Source organism: Rhamphochromis longiceps, linkage group LG6, assembly GCF_057381845.1.
Source record: "Rhamphochromis longiceps isolate RC_006_pf linkage group LG6, R_longiceps_female_GT1.1, whole genome shotgun sequence".
Classification (NCBI taxonomy): Eukaryota; Metazoa; Chordata; class Actinopteri; order Cichliformes; family Cichlidae; genus Rhamphochromis; species Rhamphochromis longiceps.
Window position 1 is genome coordinate 23,228,289 of NC_140562.1, and position 19,553 is coordinate 23,247,841.

At 40.6% G+C, this 19,553-nt stretch overlaps 1 protein-coding gene and 1 non-coding gene across 2 annotated transcripts in view; both read left to right on the forward strand.

Moving 5' to 3' along the window:
- Positions 1–3,976: 3,976 nt before the first annotated feature.
- On the forward strand, positions 3,977–4,058 carry trnas-cga (transfer RNA serine (anticodon CGA)). The gene has a single exon. It is a non-coding gene; the product is annotated as a tRNA-Ser (tRNA).
- Positions 4,059–13,008: 8,950 nt separating this feature from the next.
- Positions 13,009–19,553, forward strand: part of rnf24 (ring finger protein 24) — a 32,203-nt gene continuing 25,658 nt past the window's right edge. Inside the window, exon 1 of the mRNA XM_085409782.1 lies at positions 13,009–13,478. The gene's annotated coding sequence lies outside the window, so the exon portion shown is untranslated. The remainder of the gene's footprint in view (positions 13,479–19,553) is intronic.

Consider the following 19,553-nt stretch of genomic DNA (forward strand, 5'->3'; position numbering starts at 1 on the left):
TTTCTACTCAGCATATTCAATTCCTTGGCCCATTTTTACTTCTCCAGCTGAATCAGCGGAACATGCTGCAATGATGCATTTTTTAAGCTAAAGATGTCTGTTGACCCAAACTAAAAAGCAAACAGGATAAAGGAAAATGCTGAGGGAAGAGGAACACATCCAGCCTAGCTTTTTGTTTTTTATTCATCTGAAACAACAGAATGGTTCATTCGGTTTGTGCCTATAATGGATTGTTTGTGAGTGGAAATCTTTTCTCTTTACATTCCCATTATTCCAACTGCTGTCATGTAATTCATTTCTTTCTTTGTGTCTTCCTTTTAGCTTTAGGAATGGAAAAAAGCCAAAACCAAAACAGAACATTTATCATAAATTCCTAATTATTTAAAAAAATAAAACATCTAATGAATGGGACCGTTTTTAGCATCACTCCTGTATTCTGGAGGATGATTTTGTCACATTTTTACTCCAATCAAAAGGCACTTTTCCATTTATGTTAACCCAGCTAAAAGCTGCTGTACTGATTAAGGAAGATATAGCTTTCAGAGACGGTGTGTGCTTGAATGTGATCACGAAATGGAAAAAAAAGAAGATAAAACTTCCCAGGAATTTCCACTTCATTGAACAGTTTGTACTACTCTCTTCACAGGACAGCACAAACTGGCTCGAACCAGAATAGAAAGTAAAGTGGGAGGTGGTGCACAAATCTGAGAACAGAGACAATATGTCAGAGTCTATAGAGAAACAAATACTCTGGAGCTCCTCAAATATTAGCCTAATAACAGCCATAGCAGCACACCGGTGACAATGTTAGAAATAAAGACGATGCTGCTTCTTTGCAGAGCTGTAAAAGTCTTCTTTACAAGAAGGGTAAAACAGGGTTGCTTTCACAACAGTCACAGTTTGGTGCATTTGTCTAAAAAGAAGATTTGAGACAAAAGTAAAGCCTGATAACTGACCCAATGACCCAAAGCAAACATCTAAACCACGCAAGAACTATTCAGTCAACTGGACTGTCTATGCCGGATTTTATGGGATCCCACGTAGCAGCTTGACAGAATGATAAGGGTGACCAGTCCCTCCTTTAGGCAGCAAGGACTCAAATGTCTGCAGCTTACTCAACGTATTGGCAGGTAAAATCCCTTAAGAGTTCCGGTGGTGCAATTGCTGAAGTGTGAAGAACAAAATTATTATTTTGTGCTTCTTAACCTTATAACCACAACTTTCTGTAACTCTTTATCTCTTTGAATCTCTGAAAAAGAAATTCTAGAGCAGAGATGTCAAACTCATTTTACATCGAGGGCCATATTAAACCCCGTCTAAACCTAAGTGGGCGCAACCAGCGAAACTCCCTTTCTGTGGTGTAAAGATGTTTAATTACACATTCAATTGCAGTTAGTAAAAGAAAAGCAGGAGGGGGAGATACAGGAGAGGTGGAGGAAGATCTCAGCCTGGGCGTTTACTGTCTTATGTAGTCTGGAAGATGAGTGGATGGTGGGGTGGGTGCAGTTTTCTCTGTGGTGGGGTTGGGTGGACTGTCCCGGGCTCTGTGGGGCCGGAAGGCGCTGCTGCACTGGGCCCCGGTCTGGATGGGCCTGGGCCCCCTTTCCCTGGCGGGTCGCGGAGTGTGGGAGTGCCTACTGGGGTCAGCAGGGGAGCCACCACAACCACCCACACATGCAGGGCCTTGGAGTAGGGGTATGTCACCAGGGTGCAGAGGAGGCTACCCCCCCCCCCCCCCCCCCCCCCCCCCCCCTCCCTCTGTCCCCTTCTGGCTGCCTCTGCCTCAATTTTATCCCACAACTTAGACATTCACATTATTCACACTCTCATTACACATACATATAGGATCTTGGGGGTGGGCACAATCACGGAGTCCAAATTACCATCAGGGTGTACACCTCACCCCTGGCGTCGTTGCCCACCTCTCAATTTTAAATACACTTAGACATTGAGGGCTAGCAGGAGGGACTATGCGCTTACCTGCTGCTCTCTGGCAGGTAGCTCCATGCCCTCCTGGGTTTTAATTGCACCTTAGAACACACATGCATCAACACTACAATGAGCGGGTGGAGGGAGGTTTGGAGTCTTCTCCCACCCCCATTCTCTGCGGCCTGCTGGAGCGGGAGGGCTGGGTGGAGTTGGCCGTCCGACTGCGGTCTGGAGTGTGGGGCTTCCCTGCTGCTACGGAGTCGGGGTGGTCTGCCTCTCCCCACCGCAGGGAAAAGGGTAACACCACCTGGGTCTGGGTGCAGTTCCCCCTTCCAGGGGCAAGGGTACCTAGACCCGGTTTGTAGAGTACGCTTGGGGAGTGTGATCGTGTGTACAGCGTCTCTTTATGTCTGTCTCCACGTTGGTTGAGTGTGGAGTAAGTGCATATGAGAGCATGAGGGTGGGAATGGATGTTTGTATCTGTGTGTGCCTGTATGTCTGTGTCTATATGTCAGGCTGGGTATCAGACGCCACCTCTCTGGGGACATCTCAGGCCCTCCAAGGTATGGAGGCCTATCTCCACCCACCACCACTTCCCCTGCCGGTGGCGGACTCCCTCAGGTGTCGGTGCGTTGGTGGTTCTTTGTGTCTGGGGGTGGGCGTCCAGGTACACACCGGCTCACTCCTTGGGGGCCGCTTATCGGGGCCTGGAGCCTGGGGCTCGCTCGGGCCCCTTCGGGGGTGGGGTGCCCCCGGCCTCTCGGCCTGGGGCTCGGTCACTCAGGCACAGCTCACGGGCGCGTCACTGCAACTCCCCCTGGCTTCTGCTCCGCGGCTGCTGAGTGAGCCCTCATCTGGGACTCTCCTCAGCTCTTACTGGAACAGTGGCGCGGCTGCCCCTCTGTTGGTCTTCCTTGGTCTCTTGTGTTCTGGGGGCCTCTGGATGTCTGGAGTTTTGATCTCCTCCATACCTGCTTCACACCCTGGAGGACGGGGCTGTGGCCCCCCCACACTCCCTAGCAGATCGTTACATGGAGAAACCTTTGGAATACAAGCGCGCTGATCCACACAGGTATGCACACGGGTGTTCACTGCTCGCAGACCCAAATTACACCTTTCTTGGCTGCTACTTCGAAGCACATCTGTCCTGCGTGCTGCACAACAACATTGAATATTTAGTATTTACTGCTGTTTACACTTAGCTAGATTAATGCGATGGTGTTGTGTTTAGTATGTTGCTTTGTTTTTTTTTTGTCTTTTTTTGCTTGTTTTCTATTCTTCTCTCAACAGGTGATCCAGGAGATTTTTTTTCTCCCCCCCTTTCTCACTGTCCCTCTCCCCTTCTGTTTTTCCTTTCTTTCCTCTTTCTTTCTCCCTTTCCTATCTCTCACTCATGTCTGTCCCGTCTGTAACATCTGAAAATAAAATATAATAAATAATAAAAACAAAGATCGACCAAATGGACCAATACGGCAATGCCACGATGATCCATTTGGCAAAGTAAATCCATTGGGTATGGGACAGGGGGAAAAAAAAAAGAAAAGTAAAAGAAAAGCAGGTGCTGTATCTATGAATAAACACATGTAAAGTTACAGAAAATGTTCTGCAACATTTTGTATTGTAAATTACCCAGACAGTCTACATAAATTGAACAATGAAATTACCCCCTTTGAGAAACAGCTTTGGCGGCCGTGGAAAGGAAAAACTCCCTCTTAACAGGAAGAAACCTCCATCAGAACCAGGCTCGGGGCAGGGCAGCCACCTGCAAGCAGATGGGGATGATGGGAGCAAAGACAGGGCAAAAAACATGTTGTGGAAGAGAGCCAGATAGAAATAAAAACTACTGATTAAATGAAGAGGTTTGTAAGCGCATAGTGAATGAAAAAAGGTGAGTGAACAGGAAACACTCGGTGCATCATGGGAAGCCCCAACAGTACTTTATTGTAGTGATATGGCACTATGAGCGCTTCAAGACAAGATTTGGCCTTATTATTTAAAACCTCATTATTTAAGACCTTGTATGTGAGGGGAAGGGTGCTGGCTTGCAGCTGTGATGGCCGAGTGGTTAAGGCGTTGGACTCGAAATCCAATGGGGATTCCCTGCGCAGGTTCAAATCCTGCTCACAGCGTCGTTCTCAACTTCACAGCTGTCATATTGCTCTCACAAACCAGTCAGCCTAACCTAAAGCATCTACTAATCAGGTAGTGGATTGATTCCTGGCTCCAGTATGGATGCCTTGGGCAAGATACTGACACCCATTGGAATATGAACAGGTGTGACTGTTAGATAAAAGCTCTTAAGCATAGAAAAATGTTAATATATACATGATGTTTTGAATCCTCTGGGAGAGTAGAAAAATGCTATATAATAATTCCTCCCAACATTTAAATTAAACAGGGTGCCAATGAAGAGATGCCAGAAAGACTTCTAATTTCTTTGGTGTGGTATGAATAACAGGAGAGGTCTTTAATAGTAGGAAAAGCTGTAAAATTTATCAAAATACAGTTAAAAGTAAAAAAATCTGTACCTTCACAATTTCCAAAGACACCCAGCGGGGCAGATTGGACTTTTTGCTGGGCCGATTCTAGCCCCTGGGCTTTATGTTTGACACCCCTGTTGTCAAACAACAGGGCTTGCAGCCTATGAAGTTGGCATGGCTTATAAAATCAAAACATCTACATTATAGCAAATACAGCAAACTGAAGAAACTAAGATCGTGCTATAAGGCTTGCTTTTTGAGTAACGTTGTACAAATTTATTTGTACTCTAAATATAAAGCAACTGGCACTAGGTAGTCCAAAGATTATTGCTGCATCCTTCTGCTAACACCTCTATAAATTAATTTATTAAAACAATAGCTCTTGTTTACTTAATCAGTAGAAAAAAACAGCATAAATCAAGGTGAAAAAAGCGGTTCCTGATACAATCACTTCAATGGGTCGCTACATAAAGATAAAATAAGCACTAAGATGGATGTTGAGTTTCAGGAGGTAGGAAGTAGACAAAGATAGACATGTAGAGTGACGGGAATGATAGTGAATACAATTTCCTGCTTTATCTTTAGCCTGAAGAACAAAAAAATGACGCATGATAATCACATTAGCATCCAGGCTCTTTGCAGTCAGTCATCCGGTGCTCCTACAGGGCAGGGGGAAGCTAGCGGTAACCTGCTGACCTGGCATGTACACATGTTGAGGTTATTTTAGAAGTCCAGGAAAAGGATGAGTGACCAACACCCAGATGCAGTGTTTCACTGAAGTGCAGCTGTGAACCCATTTCCAATCATCAGCTAAGAACAGAAGCAACACCTCAGACAAAAAGTTTGGTAGGGCAGTATATTACAAATAAGAAGGATTTAAAATATAATTACTGTATTTTTCCCCTTAAAGCAGTTATTTTTGGTGCTCTGTCATGGAAAAATACCGAGGTAATAAACTATATGTGAACCTACAATGCTCAGTAGCGGGGAAAACTTCCATGTTTAACCTTTTGAATATATCTATATCTCTACCCATGTAAAAGACAAGAGTGTATAGAGCTAATTAACTAACTCATTTTTTCTTTTTTGCAGCTCAACTTACGACAATGTCTAGAAGAATAATGTCTTCATTTTCCATCCTGCCAGCATGTCTCTGACTGGAAGTGATTAAATGTAGAGTTTATCTGAAGAAGCAGTGACCTGCTGCATTTGGAATCCAGTGAAACAGAACAATTGCTATAAAGCCTAAAAAAGTGGTATGATGTGCTACATCTAAAATTATGACACAAATTATTTATGGAACAGTAAACAACCTACTTCCTCATAATGTCATCCTTTTGTTGTCCAAAAGAGATGGTGGATACAATTTAAGGGGGGAATTAAATTTACCACACTCAAAAGTTAAATGAAGCCAAGGAACAGGCTCAGTGAGGAAACTGAGTGTTCTGACATATGTGTGTGTATGGACATGTATGTGTATGTATATGTGTGTGCATACTTTTGTATGTGATTATATATTTGTTTATCTCTTGGCATGTTACTTGGAATTAAAGCCAAATAAATGTAACAAATTGAAAAGAAGGATTTGTGATAGGATAGGGCATAAACAAGGAAACAAATGTAATGATTAGTAGTTACTGAATTGTAGAAAGTTGGTGGGATTAAATAAGCACATGTTGCTTCCTACTCCTTTTTGAACTTATTAAATTTATTATTGTAATTATTGTTGTTGTTATTGTATTTTAACATGTTCAAAATGAAGCCATGCAAAAAATAGATTGCAGGCTCTGAATTAGATTTAACTCATAGCTACAAATGCCGGTTAGCATTGTCGCCTCACAGCAAGAAGGTGCTGCGTTTGAATCCATGGCCAGCTGGGGCTTTTCTGTGTGGAGGCTGCATGTTCTCTCCATGCCTGTGTGGGCTCTCTCTGGGCTTTCTGGCTCCCTCCCACAATCCATGCATGAGTTAACTGGCAATTCTAAATTGGCCGTAGGTGTGAATGATTGCCTGTCTCTATCTGTTAGCCCTGCTACAGGCTGTTCTGTACCCTGTCTTTTGTCCTATGACAGCTGGGATAGTCTTCAGCCCCCCTCCCGAGCCTGAATTGGTTAAGCAAGAGAAAATGGACAGAAGGATTACAGCTACAGTTGTGCATCGCTAGTACTCGCCCTCCTTCATTCTTTGATCCACGTGAGGTCAACAAACACACTGTTGTTTTCATCTGGGCTGTGTTTGCTGTGTTTGTCACTGGATATGCTGCCTCGTTACAAGCCACTCTGCTATGTGTATCCCACTGGGAGACACAGTTATTTGACTGTAGGCCTCTCTTGTTACAAAACACGCACTGCAGCTGAACAACCTTGCTGATTCTAAATGTCACAGAAACTGCAGGAGATGCTGACTCTCTCACATGCTGCATGTTCTTCAAGTTTTTAATCACAGCTCGTCGGCTTTGTAAACAAAGTCTTGAACATGGGTGATCTGCACAGCAGCACAAACTTTTAATGAAAAGAAGGTGGACTCCTAAGAGGTTAAAGTTGGACAATAACAGCGTTATTAAAGAGCCACAACACATTTTAAAACCTCATATAAAATAGGATTATATAGCGGTATCTCAATGCATTTGACCATGTAGACGTAGTCAAGGCAACCTGCTGATGTTCAAACTGAGCATGAGAATGAGAAACAAAGGTGATTTAAGTGACTTTGAATGTGGCATGGTGTATGGTGTAAACACACCATTTCAGAAACTGCTGGTCTACTAGGATTTTCCCACACAACCATCTCTATGGTTTACACGGAATAGCCTGGAAAAAAATAGAAATTATCCAGTGAGCCGCAGTTCTAATGGGTAAAAATGCCTCATCGATGCCAGAGGTCAAATGTGAATGGTCAACTGCTTGGAGCTGATCACGTCCATCCCTTCAGGACCACAGTTTACCCATCTTCTGCTGGCTGCTTCCAGTATGATAAGTACTCAGATGTCCTCCACTGTCACCAAATCACAGTCCATTAGGGCAAGTTTGGGATGCTGAAAAAGAAGGCACAGTTTTCATCCTATCATAGTTTAAGTTCAGTTGCTCCCCAGGCATCCTTTATTTTATTTCATTTTTTTAAACACCGTCCTGCTTGCTGGCACAGCAAAATGCGTTGCTGTGCCAAACACATTGGTTTTCCCAATAGGAGCACTATACACTCTCTGTGGGCTCCTCTTGTTAATCTTTTCTATTTTATTTATTTACGGCCAGTGGGGAGTGGCAGGAATGGGAATCCCCCCACCCTAGCCTCAGGCATCCTTAATGACAGCTGGTGAGACTCGATTCACTTGTTTTGTCAGGTAGCTGACAGCCCAGCAACTAACATACAGTATACTATCAATGATGCCAGTGATGGTAAAGCACAACTGACACTGCTGAAAACCTTTAATACAACTACAAACCGTCTATTTTCACTAGATAAATCATTTATGGAAAGAAGATATCAAATTTTTACCATATTTATTTACATCAAAGTAGCAGGAATGCAATTTTTTTTGGTGAAATTCTGAGTTCAAATGAATTATGTTTGTTTTGCTTAAGAAATACCAAAGTATTATTATTAACATCTTGAGACTATATCCCATTAAAATACAGCAACATTCATTTTCCTGTTGCTACCATGGACAATATGCTACATAAATACAGGCATCTGTTTATATTCTGCACATTTTTTAAACTGCATGTATAAATTAACTATTTTATTGCTGCTCTAAGTTTTGCATTTTAATATCTACGCATGTAAACGACAAGACTGTATAGTGCTAACACACCCAAGCGGGCAGGGCAACTGTACTTGCACAAGTACAAGAACAACTTGTCTCTGAAATGTAAACACGGAGTGACAGCAGCACCTTTGAATGAATACATCACACCCACTTTCATCCTCTAAAAGGATACATGCAGCAAGTTATAATGTCAGAGGGCAAGGGCAACAGTATGTAACATATAACACGTGGCTGTTTTAACTGAAGCATTTTAGGACACAAAAATTATATTTTTTTTATTAGTATTTCAGTTTGAGGACAGAAAATATGGTCTGTCCTCAAACACAGAAATATAGAAATACTGCATTAATGTTCTCAAAAATATTTTAGATCCAACATAAACTAAATCCTTCAGGTTTCCCATTTTTTGAGTGCAGCACAGCCTAAAAACCACAACTCTGCCCTCTACAGGCAAAGTTCAGCATTGCTGTGGATAAATCCGTCCAATAACTTTAACATTTCTTTCATGTTTCCTACTGATGTTTTCTAACCTTCCTTCTGGTATGTTTGAGATGACTTTCTCTGTGTAAAAGTCCCAGCTTCCCTTGTGTTAAAGTGTCACTGGCACTGTAATTGCTGGTAAGAATAAAAGCACAATGAAGTGACATCATACTGAACTTTGGCTTTTTATTAATTTAACACAGTTAGTTTGCCCCATTCTTTTCTCACATTGACTTTAAATGTCTTAAATGTTTTTGGTTTATACAGTAAAGCACAGCACCAATCGTGCTGATCTGTTATGAAGCATAACATGTGGACGGGTCTGCTTACTTTCTCTAAGAGTCAAAACTACACATTAAGTTTTTAATGCACTGTATCTGGGATACAACTGGGCCTTACGGCTTATCTGTTTACTGTTGCTTTTAATCCGCTATCAACCAGTGCTGCCTTACTTTAAACGGTCTTTTTTTTAATCATATATCATATATGCTATATGATAAACCCTTGAAATTTAATTAGCCTGTGTTTTTACAGTTTGTCTTGATCCCTTTCTGAAAGGTGGTATTATGTCAGATAATAATTGGTGTTTTCCTGTTTGTATTTTTCTCACGTACAGTCAGCATGACAGTCTTTCTGTGCAGTGGATGTACAGCGTCTTCACATGTGAAATATGTTGGGTCCTGTGTAATTCACCATCATCTCCACTGGAGGGAAGCAAATATGCATTAATAAGACTGCCATGAGGACCAGTCACAAGTTACACCAAGCAAAGGTATGTTTCTCTGCCCTGGACTGGACTTGTGGATTGTGATAGATTCCTGTAACCTCAAGAAATAAAACAGGATGAAAACCTTTGAAAAATATATAAAGGCTTCACGTACTGTAATAAATCTGTTTTGTTTTTTGTTGATACTTAACTCTGGTTTTCATTCTTAATTATCCAAAAAGCTGTGGCAATCTGCAAACTCCATAATATGTCATAGTTCCCGCTGCTACAGTAGATTTGAGATTTGCTATGATTTTCTGCACACCAAGTAGACCTGAAGATACTGAATCCATCGGAGTGAGAGTGTGAATGTTAGACAAAGTGCTTAGGCACATATAAAAGTGCTGCATGAAACATGCGTGTGGCTGGGTGAATGACACTTGTAGTAAAAAGTACTTTGAGTGCTCAGTTTGACTAGAAAGGCACTATATAAATGGCAGACCATTAACCATTAGTTACTATATTATTTACTATACTATTATTTCCTCTATGCAAGCTTTCGTTTTACAAACACTACCAGGATCATTAGACATAGTAAACCATGGTAAATGTACTTTTTCACAAAAAATATATCAAACTTCAGGCATGTTTTACAAGTCATTAAACATACATATCAGTTTATGGTGATTGAACAAAGTGATTTTATGGCTAAAAGTAGACTTACAGGAGTGTCACAGTTACTTAAGCCCTTGGTACAGGGTGGATGTATGCAAGTGTGTGTGCATGGCTCACATTATGGGCCATTTACTGCTGAAAATACGTTAACACAACAGTCTTTTCTATGCTGGTGAAGCACACAAGACAGTAGTGTATATGCAGATCTGGGCATAATGGTCATCGACATACTGGAGGAAGTGTAATACGGTGATAATAAACCTCCTCTCTCCAATTCTTCCGAAATAATCCCACCATTCAGGCAGTACCAAGCAGCAGCCTCCTCCTGCTGTCCCATGGAAGGGAAGGAGGACCAGTGCCAGACTTGTACCTAGTCTGCAATCCTTCAATGGGCTTTTGTGGATGCTGCCATCCTCCTCCCCCAGCCAACCCCCGGCAGCCCATTCAGGAGTGTCACATGGCACTCCCACTCTGCTCCTATCTCACAATGCGGCCCTGTCATTGGCACCTCATTGACATGCGCTCATGGTGATGTGCATCGGGGAATGGTCGTGCTCTTCCACTAGTTTCAAAGGAAATGAAGTGCCGGGCTGGGTGGCCAAAGTGTGGCTTCCTGGATACGGTGTTCATATTTCTTGGAAGGAAGTGCTGAAATGTGTGTCAGGAGCTGGCAACGAGTTTCAGCAGAAGTAACATGCCAACCTCCCACAACCTTTAACTCCGTTACTACTGTGAATGAATGGCAAATTGCAATGACGATAACGATAGTCTTGTTAATACCATAAGAGTGTAGAATGAGTTACAGTTAAAGTTTTCAAAGTAACAAATTTTCTTTTGCTGTGTTTAAATTTCATTTTTCTGCCAATGACAGCATTTTGTCACCTGTGGGTGGATAAATAATTCTTAGCCTGCAAATACATATACTTTTATATGTAAAAAACAAACAAACAAACCTTAAATTTGACATATTTTGTTTAGTTTTATGTGCTCAAGTTTAATAATCAAATCTGGTATTTGCCATAAAATGAAAAAAAAAAAAATCAATTTGAACAAACAGAACAGAGATATGTAGATAAAACTCATAAACTGACTTCATAAACCAGGGTAAGAGGAACAAGATAAAAACTGAACATCTGCAATATGCTAAATATAGAAGGAAACACAAACATAGACTAACTGCTAAAAAGAATCTTTTAAAAAGTAGTTTTCAAAGATGATCTTATCTGAGGACCTCAGGCCGAACATTGGCTGATAAGAAAGGATGAGACTTGCTATAAAAATAAATGAACAAAGAAAGAAGAGCCCTTGCAACAAGTTTTGCTTGTCAGTGCTTTAGCAGCAAAGGAAATCAAGAGGTTAGTAATCTGATGAAGCATGAATCACCTACCAAAATGTCTCTAAAGCTCTGTCATGTATTATTATCATTTTAGATTTCATTAAAATAAAACTGATTTCAGAGAAAATCCCCACTTGCCTTTCTGTGCGGTAAAAATGAACCTAAAATTAGGCACTGATCTCCAAATTAGGTGATTTTAAGATATTACTGCCAGTTACGGCTCTGCTTCTCTGCCCTCACTAAAAAAATAGGACAAGAACCACATTTATTTTTAAATCTGAGAAAAACCCGAGCATGCAGTTCACTACTGCAGACATGATGACTAATAATAGTTGTTTCTTTTAGATATTTAGAGATAGATTACAAACAATTGTAGGTTTGAATAACATTAAATAATACTGAAGGGTGTCTGCTTCTTTAACATGGTAACAGTTGAGTCACTATAGTTAAACATGTTAGTAGCATGTAAATTAATGGATTTTCACTCAGTAACTTTGTATGCTTTTAATGAAATATGTTAAGTATATACGCTATGACTCATACCCTCATCTGTAGTGATGAGCATTTATTTAGCTCTCACTTTAAGGTACTTAAATACTTCAAAAATCTGTGAGCCAGCTGTGCTCAGTAAATAAAATGCAGGCTAGTAAGCTTCAGTTTCATCCCTGTAAGAGTAAAACGCTGAAAGAACTAATCAACGATCAGATTATAAAGACTGATCATATGAGGCCATGTGGACATTTTTACTTTAAATTCTTTTAAGTCTAACCCTACCTTGAGGATCTGAGCACAACCTCCACAACCAAATCAAAGTAAAACACACATAATAATATCACCTGTGGGCACTAAAACAGCAAAAGGAAATAAATATGTTGTAGCTAAAAGCAAATGTGCACTATAATACGGTTCATTAGTTATTTAAAATTCAGGCTAACATGTAAAGAGATATATAATTCATGTAAGGTCTTTCCAATGTTTTGTGACCTAGTAAGCTTTGAAAGTTGTTACATGCAGTATATAATGAACTACAATGCATATAATACTCAGTATAAAATAAACCAAAGCCAATAAATAATAATTTAAAATAAGTGTAGGTTTACTTTTTTGTCATTATGGTTACAGAATGTACAGAAATGGAGATATTATTGCTTGACCGGAGCTAAAACAATTTTGTAATATGTATTTGAAGTTTACTCAACCATTACAAGTTTTGTTACAAAACTCAAAGTGTTGTTATTACAACTGAATTTAGTAATTCACCAAGAACACCGAGAGAACCAAGAAAAACTGTATTAAAGTTTTCAAGTAATTGTTTGCTCTTTGGGAATAGAAATACTTTAAAACATTAAAACAGAACTTAGTTGGAGACGATATTCTGTTTTTACAAGAAAATATTTAGAAAACATAAAACCTAGTTAATTCAGAAGATATTTATGTCGATAAATCAGGAAATGACTGCACTTCTATGAAACCTATGAACATTTAGAGAACTAGCATCGGTTCTGACTCCAACCATTATTTGTGAGTGCAGCTTTGCAATCAGCTACGTGACCATCATGTGCAGCATCCCCCCTCCCTCCATCCCTAGCATCACTCCCCTCGTACAGGCTGTCCTCAAAACCTCCAGTGGCGTTGCCCGTCTCGGTCTGTGCACACTGATCCGACTAGCAGGAGGAGGTGGGATCTATATGCTAGTTGTGGTAGTGGGCTAACAAACGACTACGTGCGAACCGTGCAGACTGCCAAGCTCGGTTACCACTCCCATAAGCGCTCTTTTTCTCTGGAAAAAAACTAAGACCGCCCGCCTCTGAGACAGTTATTCGCCACTGCAAGCTGCTCTCTTACTCATCGCTGATTTTGAATCAAATGAATCAAGAATCGTGATAACCACAACAGCCAGGAGTCGTGAACACCGCAGGCCGGGGGGGTTGTGTGATGAGATCGTCGCCCTACAGCGGGGATTTGGTAACGCAGAGATAAGACGGCTCTTTGCTGCCAGGACGAGTTTCGGTTTGGATCGACTTGTCGCCTTTTCTTTAAAGCCTATTAGAAGAAGCACGTTGTAGAAAAGCACGGCTACTACTGGGGCTGCTGGGGGGATCGCTGGTGAGTTGATAGTACTTTCTTTTTATTTTAATTAACCTGTTATCTGTAGCTGCTAGCTTACTGTCAACTGTTAACATCCAATGAGCCCAACTTGGTAAAAAGCACTGATGCTCCCAATTTAAGTTCAAAACCAGCCAAAACTAACAGTATTGCACTAAATTACTCTTCAAGTTATTATAAAACAACTTAAAATGTTTCAGGGAAATGACTGAATGTTCATGAATTTGTGTAAGTGAACTTAAATGGTTTTTCAGTAGTAAAAGAAAGGGGGTGGAGGGGGGCTGCTCACGTTAAGTAATGCTATGTCATTTGAAGCTAAGGTTAGCCTGACGGCTACTAGCTTGGGAGCCCACGCCCAACTGGTCTCCTGTTCTTTAATGAGCAACAACCATATCATGAATGGCTCAGTTACACCACAGAGATGTAACAGAAACTACTTCAAAGAAAATGAAACGACAGTGGGAAATACAGTTTTTCTTCAATTTCACACAGAGGAAAATGTGGCCTGAAGTGACACATAAATGATCAAAATCATCAGATATGGCTTTAAAAAAGCACAACGATTGATGGGTGCATCCCTGCTGAGCTCCAGTGATGATCAGCAGACAGAAAAGCAGCTGAAAATACAGACAATGCACATAATATAAAGAGTATGAGACAATAAGAGCAAACTTCAACTCCCCCTTTTATTGTTTTTACTCATCAAGAGAGTTGGATAAGTAGCTTTCAGATGTAATTTATTTTGCCTTTAGGTGCATATCTGGCATCCTGCAGAGTATATGTATTTTTATTTTTAAGTTCAGTATGAAAATATCAGTCTACCTGGCAGCACGGCCCCACACAAACACAAATTTTTTTGGTATCTGGTCACCCACATATGACTCTACATTTTGATTATAACTGAGGAAAAATAGTGTGAATTTCCAAGACGTTAAGGCAATGATTTGTTTATCTACATATTCCAAAAAGATTAATGAGCAATATATTATACTTTATTTTAATATTAAACAATATTTTTAACTTTTTTCTGCTATTACAGTGTGTTTAACATGGGTTACGTAAATGGTTCAGCATCTCATAGGTGATTGTGGCCAAAAAAAAAGTGTTATGCTGTCTTTGTGCTGAACTCGTTTGTGAACTCTAGATGCAATGTTGCAGTATTGCACTGACTCTTGCAAACCTGACTTGCAGCTGTGGTCTCAGCTGTGAAGTAGACAATTCGAGACAATGTAAAGTGTAATCACACATTCAATCACCCACTCATTCTAGGAAAAGAAAACATGCAGTCGCAGCATTGAACAGTTTATATTTCAACTGTTCCCTGACGTTCAGGGGTCTAAGAATAGAGTCCTTGTGCACGCTGTATGAACTGTTGCTTTGTGACTTTGGGCTATGAAGTAATTAAATGGCTTGTTCCAAAAGTTTAGACGTTATCCACCAGTACTAATGACAGGTTGGTGCATGTGACTGAATGATACGTACAAAACTGAGTAAAAATGGCTTGGCAGTCCCCCCCCCCCCAAATTTTTTCTTTCCTCTACAAGTAAGGCAAGCAGGGATATTTAATTTGTACAATGTAATAATTGGGTTACGTATGTATAATGCCTATATCTAGCGTATTGATAAAGATAGTAGCATTAGCAATCACTCAGTCTTCAAGTGGATTGGTTGTACATTAACACTAACCTGCTCATAAATGTGAAATCCATTTAATAAAGCTTATTTTAACAGCCTTCAAGCATTCGAAGTAGCATGTTTGATTCTGTGCAGTTTCAGCCATCAAAAAGAAAAGAAAACATTGTAACAAAAGTTTACTACCAAAAAATGTAAGTGAATATTCAGTGAGAGCAGGCAGCGAACAGTCCATGATGGTAATAGCTTGTAAGTCTATGAAAAATAGTGTTAGTTAGAGGAAATGAATTGATGGTGCAACCGATTACACAGAAATTTTCCATGAGGGAAGGAGTGAAGTCCATGCCTGTTTACTTAAAAAGTGGGCTGTTTTTTTTCCTCAAGGGCACCTGGTGATGCAACACTGGATGTCTGTAACAGTAAGGGGTTGGGCTTCCTCTTACTTCACTGTCTGACAGAGCATCAATAATGGCCGTTCTGCTTTTTTAATGCCTTCTTTGAAGACTTGTTAGATACTCAGAAAAACTAGGCAAAGCTGTGTCACAGATACAAAAACATCCACCTGTGATCTCTTAGTTACGCTGCAATAGGTCTAGGCTGCTGGAGGATTCCCATGATGCCTTTAGTACTTCTTCTTCAGTCACCTTTTTCACCTACTATGTGTCTACACACATCTGCATTTAATTGTTTGTTAATATTAATCTCTGCCTTTCTTCCATGCCTTTGTCCTGTCTTCATCCGCTCATCCTCGACCGGTAGCGGCAGATGGCGCCTCTTCCTGAGCCTGGTTTTGCTCGAGGTTTCTTCCTGTTAAAGGGGAGTTTTTCCATCCCACTTTCACCAAAGCACTTGCTTGTAGGGAGTCATATGATTGTTGGGGTTTTCTTTGTATTTTTGTAGAGTCTCTACCTCAAAATACAAAGCACTTTGAAGCAACTGTTGGGGTGACATGGTGCTATACAAATAGAATTGAATTGAATTGAAGCAAGTAGTTATACTCCAGTCAACTTGCTAAATGCTTCCTTACAGTGTGTTAATGCTTCTTGTGTAATTGTCCTGTTTCACAGGAAATGAGCATTGTCATATTAAGCTGGGAAGCCCCCCCCCCCCACACACACACACACACACATCCCACAAGTGCTCTAATGCTTAAGGGAAAGGTTAAATAGACTAGTGACTTAACAAATTCATGGTGTATGCTTAAAGCCTGTCCAACATGTTCCAAATATTCTCTGATCTGGAAATACAAGCTTGATGGCTGCAGCACTTGAGATGTAATTGATCCACAAATCCTTGTGTACGCTCCTGTGCTCATATGTATCTGTATCACAATAAGCCTTCACAAATGATAACCAATTTAATTATAGTAAATAAACCAAAATATAGGGTTTCTATTAGTGAGTATATGGTGAAGAGAGATACTTATGATCCCCTTTGAAAATCATCTAATGCTTAGATTTCACCCACTGATCATTCACTTGTGGCTCTTGGCCTCAACTAAGTACTTAAGTGCTAAGTACTAAATTCACTTATGTATGGACTCACTGATACTAACTATGGGTTAACTGACTAGTTTTACAGCTTGTTTTCTTTACAAAAGTTGCACTTGACATAGGCTGGTTGTTGATTCCCTGTGGGTCAATAGCAGATAACGCTAAGAATTGATATGACTTCAGCTTGTTTTCATGTTTCTACTTGACTTACTCACCCTCACATGACTACAGGTTATTTATACTAGCTGTGACCCTGCACTTTGCACATCCAAGGGTCCCATTTCCCTAAAGTAGGTAGTTGTAAAAGGACGCTGCTTGCTACAATTTAACCACGAGCCTGTTCAGCGATCATGCTGCTTTTTAGAAGGCAAATAAACAGCCGAGAAGTTGCAAATAAAATGAAGAGCAGAAAAGAAAGTAAAACTTTGACAGTCAAATGGAAACTGGTTAATGAGGTGGCAGGGAGTGCTGAAAGGAGGGTGAAAAAAGAAACTGCAGAGAAGCACAGGGGCAAGAGTGCTATGAGGCAGCTGTGTGTGTCAGTTTTCTCGTATTTGTGTCGTCTTGTGTTACTGTGAAAGTCCACTGAGGAACGATGATGAGCTCATGGAGACGGAGACAGACAAAAATGGTTAAAAAGGAAGAGAAATCAATCAAATGTTCAAGTATGGCTTGAATATAGCCTCAAAAAACATACTCTAAAAGTTAGCATGAAGTAGGCAGCAGATTTTCTCATTTAGAAGCAACACTATCGAGACTAAACCGAGTGAAAAATAACAACTTATCACCGCACGCAAAACACCATAGAGAAAAAAACCATAAAGGTAAACTCTAATCTTTGCGATTACAGGAGTGAATTACAGCGTGGTAGACTAGTGAAAGTGAAAGAACGCTCAAAGAAACTTGTAAACAAGTGAGCCTTTGGGGTTTGAACATTAAGCCAAAGCACAAGTGCCAAAACATGCCAAGCTTCAAATGGCCATTTGTTGCTGGTGCCAAAAGGGAGTCAATCCCTATAGACTACAGACGCCCATGTACAGCCTGGTACACAAGTGGTTTTGCTCTCTGTAGGTTATTTCCCCGCTCATGACACCTCTACTATGAGCCTTTGTCTCACTTGTGGCTTGAAGTTATAGTTAAATTTGGTTTTCTTGTAACAAATTGTCAAGGCCTTTTAATTTTGCTGTTTATATTTCAGCACTGACAGCCGCTTGGTTCAGTTTAAGATGTGACAAACGATGAGGTGGGAGTGACCACTCTGATTCACTCGTGCTTTGACCCAGTGTTTCAGGAGCAAAGATTTCCAAGGCCACCTTGTACCTGACTGAGCCACTAGCTTTGACAAATATGCAGTAATTAATGCTGGCGGGATGGGAACAGGCTGTACTGACATCATAAAACTCTAATTAGCCTACTGCAAATACAGCCCTTCCGTATACTACACCAGTGGTTCTAAAGCTGTGGTGTGGAGGCAAGGCAGGTAGAGTACAGACAAGCAGGGAAAAAATATGAATATGAAAGTCGAGTGAATACGAGGTTGTTGATGCTGGAGACTTTTTTTCTTTTTGGTTAATGATGGTTAAAAGTTGTGGTTTGTAAACGTTTTGGCTTTTGAACTGGGACATGCCAGAAAATCCTCAAAATCCTGTACTACTGCATTCATGTTTCATCTATTATTATTAAGTAATCACACCAGTCCCCAGTGTCTCTTTAATGACTTCCTTTTATAAAACTGTTCCTGGCTTTCTGTCTCTGTTGCAGGGAGATAAAATTAATAAAGAGTGATTTATTTTGAGGAGTCTACAAATGACTGGTTACCTATTGTAAAAACGCCCTCCTCACTGATTCACATGTGTTGAGTCGGTAAATATGCACAAGTAGATTAAAAAGTAAGGCTAACACCGTATCGAACAGCCGATCAGCAAATGAGGGGCGGCGTCTTTGCTAGTGACAAAGTATACTCAACATTTCCGGCACTAGAAAAGGAGCCTTACAGTTAACACTTTCTAGGGAAACTTAATGATGACGAAGACTGCTTGTTATATGTGTGGATTTCATGCATGTTTCTGAATGTATAAGTGCGCATGCAGTTCTGTTAGGTGTCATCAGTTGCTATGAGCTCGCCCCCGTTGACAACCCTGTCTCCCACGTCTCCATAACTAGATTTACAGCTACAGTGACCTACTTATTGTAGAACCTGGTCCAACTTTGGAAAAGCAAGCGTTTGTGGGCACTGCTAGCCAAAAGTAAATAGTGAGATGCACAACCATGTCTTTATCTGCTGCATGCAAAACATAATCCATCTTTTTCATTGAATTACTGTTTAAAAGCTTTCTTCTCTCACGCTGAGGCTTGTATCATACTCTTGTCTTAAGGCATAAGGATCAGCTGTGTTTAGATTCAGTTATCTGAACATTAAACTGCTGAAAATATGATATGTAAGTGAAGTGTCATGTGAGTGCAGACATTTCACTTTTCGCTGCCAGCACATTTTAAAGAGCCCCTTACTCTGCCTGTGAGGCCCTGGTGTTTGTTGCTGCCCTTTGGCATATTAAGTTTCAGATGTGCAAACCTCATGGCCGTTCATGGCTGCTAGTGGAAATTTCCACTTCTCTTCATACAGCATCTTGTGTATTATAATGCTGAGGGCTGATAATAAGAAACTGTACAACAGATTTAAAAGTTTAGGCGTTGTTTTAAAAGCAGTTTGGTGTTTATTTATATAGGTAACATTTTTTTTTAATTTGTTAAGGTTTTAACTACTTCTTCCTCTTTGGAACCCAGTAGCAGTAAAACTCACCAGCTGCTGGACAAAAGAAAGTAGAAACATAGAGGGATCATGTGGTACTCGTTCAAAAAGGTTCAGCTTCTATTGATCAGAAGTTCAAGGCAGGATTGTGGGTGGTGGAGGCGGGGTGTGTCCTTTACGTTTAAGGTTTACAAACAGTGA